The sequence below is a fragment of the Thermobia domestica genome, chromosome 7 (assembly GCF_964235325.1).
Source record: "Thermobia domestica chromosome 7, izTheDome1.hap1.1, whole genome shotgun sequence".
In the NCBI taxonomy this organism is placed as follows: domain Eukaryota; kingdom Metazoa; phylum Arthropoda; class Insecta; order Zygentoma; family Lepismatidae; genus Thermobia; species Thermobia domestica.
Window position 1 is genome coordinate 118,591,721 of NC_137460.1, and position 6,254 is coordinate 118,597,974.

Sequence of the window (6,254 nt, forward strand, 5' to 3'; positions counted from 1 at the left end):
CGAGATAGTTGACTCTCGAGTTTGATGCATTTGTTAATACCGTGTATATATGAAGGTATGCCATAAAAAAAGAAAGGACCAATACATGCATTTTTTGCTTTTCAATAGGACAATTATGTATTTAAAATACAGAGCTATTGTAAATGATCTTTCAAATTTAAAAGTTCAATAACTGGCGTTTATTTATTCACAATGACATCCAAACTCAAAAAGTTTCTTTTAAATACATAATTGTTGTGCTCCATGTCAAAAATAGTCAATATGAGTGCTCTTTGTAATTCGGCACACACCAATCCGATAGTCTAGTTCATGTTACACCTTTCACCATCTCAGAGTCAATAGATGCTGCTGTCTTTTGAATGCGTTTTCGAAGTTCAGGAAGGGAGCCTCGGTGGATTAGTGGTAGAGTGTTCATCTCCGGTGCATGCGGTTCTTGGTTCAATCCCAGCTCGCGCCAAGTGAGCTTTCTGGCGGAGAAACGCCGTGGCGTGGGTTTTCTCGGGGCTATCCCGTTTCTTCCCACTTTGTTCATTCCACCATTTCATTCATTTCTCATCATTACCGTCTACTTTACCCTAGCTGGCAATACCATGAAACGTGAAACTTAAAAATTTCGTTTCATTTTCGAAGTTCAGGAAAATTGTTCGGTATGTTCGGTTGATACACTTGGTTTCTAATACAGACTCACAAAAAAGTTATTTTTTTTTATTTTTATTTTTTTTATTTATTTATTTATTATTTTTTTTTTTTTTGCAAGATAATACATTTGTGAACCTGTAGTAACATGTTCAGAGAATTGAGGTGTATCGTTTTTTATTAATGGAAAGTTGAATTTTAATCCGGCCATGGTATTTGGTACATAACTCGAATCGCCCGATCACGCTTTTTTCCAGACAATTTTGTTCGCTAGGGGACAAATCAAAACGTGAAATAACAACACTGGGACACTACTTGTAAACGGACGTGCCCTACACGAGTTTGACATTGACCAGCTCTAAGTGGGGAAAAGCTCTCGCGGAAACCTAGAAGAAAGACTGAACCCGACTATTTCATTGGTCTTCAGCATTGAAAATTCCTATTTTTTCGTCTTTGCTTAATGTTGTTGCTACCAAACTCCTCTAGATTAGTGAAGTTATTCATAATCTGCGAGCAGTATGTTGAGCACAGACCAGGAAAAAGCACTGACATATCGGCTCAAAATTTTCATCCTTTCCAGTTTGCCACGAGATGTTTAGTGTAAGGCATATCATTAAGCATAGTTTCCAAACATCGAGCATCAGTTTAATATACTCATGTGGCTGGCTACAATTTATTTGTGTCGAAAGCCACAATCATCTGCACGATCACCAGAAGTCATACTCTGTATCAGTGCTCTTGAAAATTTACGGACCGGAATGCAGAAGCTAGAACCAGTAATTGTAAGAGCTATACCGATTATTATAAACTAAAACGCACATCCTGCAATGTGTTGACACAAATCTATCCGGAATATCGAACTAGGTGGAATTTTCCAAGCGCAAGTAAATGGTTTAAGACGTAATGCTATTAATATGTGCATTTTGACATCTTTTACAAAATATTGTACGTGTACCAAATCACCAAGTTAAAAAATGTGCTTTTTCCTCTAAATAAGGACCCTACAATTGTATAGGTATACTTCTTACTCCTTTCTAGACAAGCAAATACATCATTTCAGGAACTATATATTTACTCAAACACATTTAACATGTGTTTAGCACGGTGAGGTTCCTGCCGTAATATGAATTTTCCTGGGGTTGTACCAAATAAGAAATGAAATGAAATGAAATCTTTAGTTTTACGTCCCACAGTTATGCCGGTTAGGCTAAAGGAGACGGTAATTATGAGAAATGAATGAAACGGTGGAATGAAGAAAGTGGGAGGAAACGGGAGAACCCCGAGAAAACCCACGAGCACGGTGTTTGTGCACCACAAAGTCCACACGGCGAGAGCTGGGATCGAACCAGGGACCTCAAGCACCGGAAGTGAACGCTCTACCACTGAGCCACCGCGCCCCCATGTACCAAATAAGATTTATGTTCAAGAAGGTGTGAAGAATCGAACTGTTTCACATTTAAGCATATTTAGCAGAAATGTTCGGCATTCTTTACAGTTTTATTTATATCACTTTTCTTACATAAGATATACCCTACATGTTATTTATGTCGTAATGGAGTGTTAAAGGATAGTATGTTCTCTTTCTCAGTAAATCAAAACATTCAAAACATTTCATCTGACCTCAAGCCTACAGTGCAATAAGAAAACAATACGTGTTTACGTACTATCGACTTAAAAGGAATGCACTGTGAAGAAGCTTTACATCATTATTTACAACAATTATACAGAACTATTACTTTGAGTTGTTGTTTGTGTTCGGTACGAATGCAAATAATTAACATAATTTAAAACAATTCACAAATGCCTATTGTAACGGATGAACGATACACATATAATCTTTAAATAGCCCCCACTACCCACAGTCCTGCGAGAACGGACGTCACCCCACTTCCCCCTTTAGAATATAAGAATTTTAAAAGGAGAGAGAAAGGAGAATTCCACTCCCCCACGGCTGAGAATAATGACGACGTGAAGAGTGAGGTTCAATACTGGAAAAGGCTTATACTGTATGCAAAAATATCACTATTAAGATAATCAGGAATTTGTCTACAACTACTTGGAAATGGAAAAAGTTTTCTAACAAAATGGAAAATTTTATTATAACAAATCCGAAACGTGTTATATAAATAGTAATATAGAAAACATTCAACAATTTTAACAAGTAATAATATCATTAATAGAAATCGCCGTTAGCAAGTAACATTTTTCCCAAAAGGATTTTTTTTTTTCCAAGTAACAAAATTTCTGAAGTAAATACTATAACCAATCGTAAATCCAAAATATAGAATTTAGAAACCTATATAACAATATCATTAAAATGTATGGAACTCGAAGTTACTGCAAAGTGGCTTTCTTTGGAATGAAAATGTGGGAGGAAAAGATTCCTTAAATATGGGTCAAAATACATGAGTTACGAGCATCAGCTCATCTGTAACTCTATAGATTCCTCTTATTTTTTTTCTTTCCTTTTCAAAGCGGACCAAAGACATAAATCATTCATTTGAAGTCTCCACTAGCCTTAATATTTTCCGTAATTTCAATATATTAAACTTCCTGACTGGCGACTTTTCTTTAGTTTTATCAAGGAAAAACAAGAATCAACATGTTTTAACTCAAGGCTTAATTCTGCCTACACAAAACCAGTAACATGAACTATTCAATTAACTATTTTACTTTCTTACTTTTCCTTTCGCAATGTTTTAGAAATAAGTGCTTCCAAAATATATTGAATAATAATAATGTCTTCTAAATAATAACCATAGTCAGGAATTGTTATAGATTTCAAAAGAAATTAACTAAACTATACGATTATACGGAAAGAATATTAATTTTAACGACCCATTTTCATTCAGAGGACCTATCACTCTTACCTCATTTTATACACTGCAAAGCGCTTCAGGCTTAAAGCCAGAACCTCGGCTGCAACGTGACGTCATCCCGATCGACGACTCGCGCAAATCCAACCGAAGGTTAAGCAGTGCTTCCAACTCCAAGAGAAAGAACCAACTTAACAGTAAACTGGAGTTTCATCTCACAAAAGTTTTCCTTTACAACGTTTCATTTTATTATGAAACTTGGGTGGGTTACATAATATCCGAGGGTCGGTCAAAAAAAAATTCCTAACCATAACAAATCCCAAGTTGAATAATAAAATAATTTCAATACATTACCAAATCTTCCATAAATATTCAAATGCTAACGCCTTCTTTACAAACTTCTACAGTAAATTTTCCAATTCCTTACATAACATACACAAAGGATGATGATGAGGTATTTACAAAATGAAAAGGGTTGACCTCTCACTTTCTCGGACGAGGCATTCCTGCAGGAATAAAAAAATATACAAAACACAAAATTTGTTCGAACAAACATCCTAAAACACATAAATACAATATTAATAATTTAGTTAACCTCAATTCTCATATCAAATCTTTTTTTCTGTGTTACCTTATGGGTTAGGTTGATTAACTTGTCTTGGTGGAAAATATTTCTTACAAAAACGAACATGGCGTTTTATATGAACATATGGTCTTTCAATATTTTCTAGCCAAACTGTATTTGGTGTAGGTTTAGAAATAAGGCGATATGGGCCTTCCCACTGAGGGGCGATTTTTGGATTGAAATGTTTCTCTGCTGAAATTTTCATGAACCTTTTAACCAATACTAAATCATCAATATTTAAATTAACAGGACTATGTTTTTGACTATATACCTTCGCACTATGTTTCCAAGCGCGTTCAATGTTATTATTTATATTGACTAATTTTTGCTCTTTATCCTGGTCATCGTCTAAAAGATCTAAATCCATCAACCATTTAACATCTAATGGATGGTAAAATTTCCGTCCCATATAAAGTTCACATGGACTGGTCCCAGTAGTTTCATTCATACTTATGTTAATAGTAAAAGCAATTTTAGATAGTAATTGGGCCCAATTCTGTTGAGACTTATCAACATAAATACGAATTAAATTTTTAACCGATCTCACCGTGCGTTCGGCTCTGTTCGATTGTGGGTTATATGGGGAGAATTTTACACTCTGTATACCATAGCTATACAAGAATTTCAAGAAGTAATCACTCACGAAATAAGAAGCGCCATCACTTAGGACTTTACCAGGAAAGCCGTATCGAAGAAATAATTCCTGTAACTTATTACAGATGATTTTTGAGGTTAGTCGTCTTAAAGGTTCTAAAAAGACAAAGCGACTATAGGCGTCAGTGACAATTAAAATATATTCAAATCCAGAACTACTAGGCAATTTCCCTGCAATATCAATAAACCAAGTATAATTTGGGTGCAGTACCTTTTTTGTAAAATATTGACCCATAGGTTTTCGATTAGAATCTTTACAGGTTTGGCACAAATGACAAGATTGTATAAAATTCTTAATGTCAGAATATAAAGTAGGCCAGGTATATTTTTCAGCAACCTTAGCAATGGTTTTTCGATATCCCATATGCCCACCATGAATTATTGGACAATGAGAATACTCAATGATCGACTGAATTAAAGAATTAGGTATTACAATTCTAAATCCATTATTCCCTTTACCTTTTGTCTTTTTAAACAAGATCTTATTTCTTAATACATACGGAGGAACTTCTTCCTTTTGCTCTAACCTATTGATAATCTCTCTTAATTCAGGATCCTTCCTCTGGTGATCTGTAAGAGGTACATTAAACACAGGATTTTGCCAAAAATTAATGAAAGACAAATTTACTGTTTTATTATGATCTTTTACGACTTCCATTGTATTTTCATCTTTTGTATAGAATTCTAGATGGTTTCCAACCCTTGAAAGGAAATCGGCTATACTATTTATTTTTGATCTTACATGGACTATACGAAATTTAAACCTCGAGATTTTCTCTAACATTGTTCCATATCTCCTTTGTCTTTTATGGTTATTAAGTAACCAAGTTAAACTCTTACTATCAGTATATACTACAAAGGGATTTGCCAAGTAATACTCAAATTTTTCCAAAGATAAAGAAAGAGCCTTAAGTTCTAACTCGTATATATTTTTACTCCAGTCAGATTGTGGAATTGCCCGACTAAACATAGATACAGGTCTAAGATTCCCTTCCGAATCATATTGGCTGAGAACCCCAGAAAAATGACGCAAAGAGCTATCACAATGTATTACGAAGTTGGAATTCATATCTGGGACTTTCAAAATGACCTGACTACAAAAGGCATCTTTTAATTTTTGTAGGGCTTCATCATGAACTTTAGTCCATTTAAAAGGCTTTTTTACAGATCTTAATTCTTGAAGGGGAGCAATTAACTCTGAATACCCATAAATAAATTTAGAATAGAACGAGAAAAATGAACATATTCTGTTCACTCCTTTTCTATTCTTTGGTTTTGGTATCTCCTGGATAGCTTTAATTCTCTCAGGGTCTATTGACATGTTGCCATTTTCAAAACGAAACCCTAAATATTTAATACTAGTTTGAAATAGACAGGACTTCTTTTCTGAAATAGTAATTCCCCAATTTCTTAGTCGAGATAATACCTCCTCTAATAGAGCTTTATGACTCTCAATATCTTTGCTAAATAAAATTATGTCATCAAAATATATCTCTAAATTCTTACCAATTAACCCTTCAAAG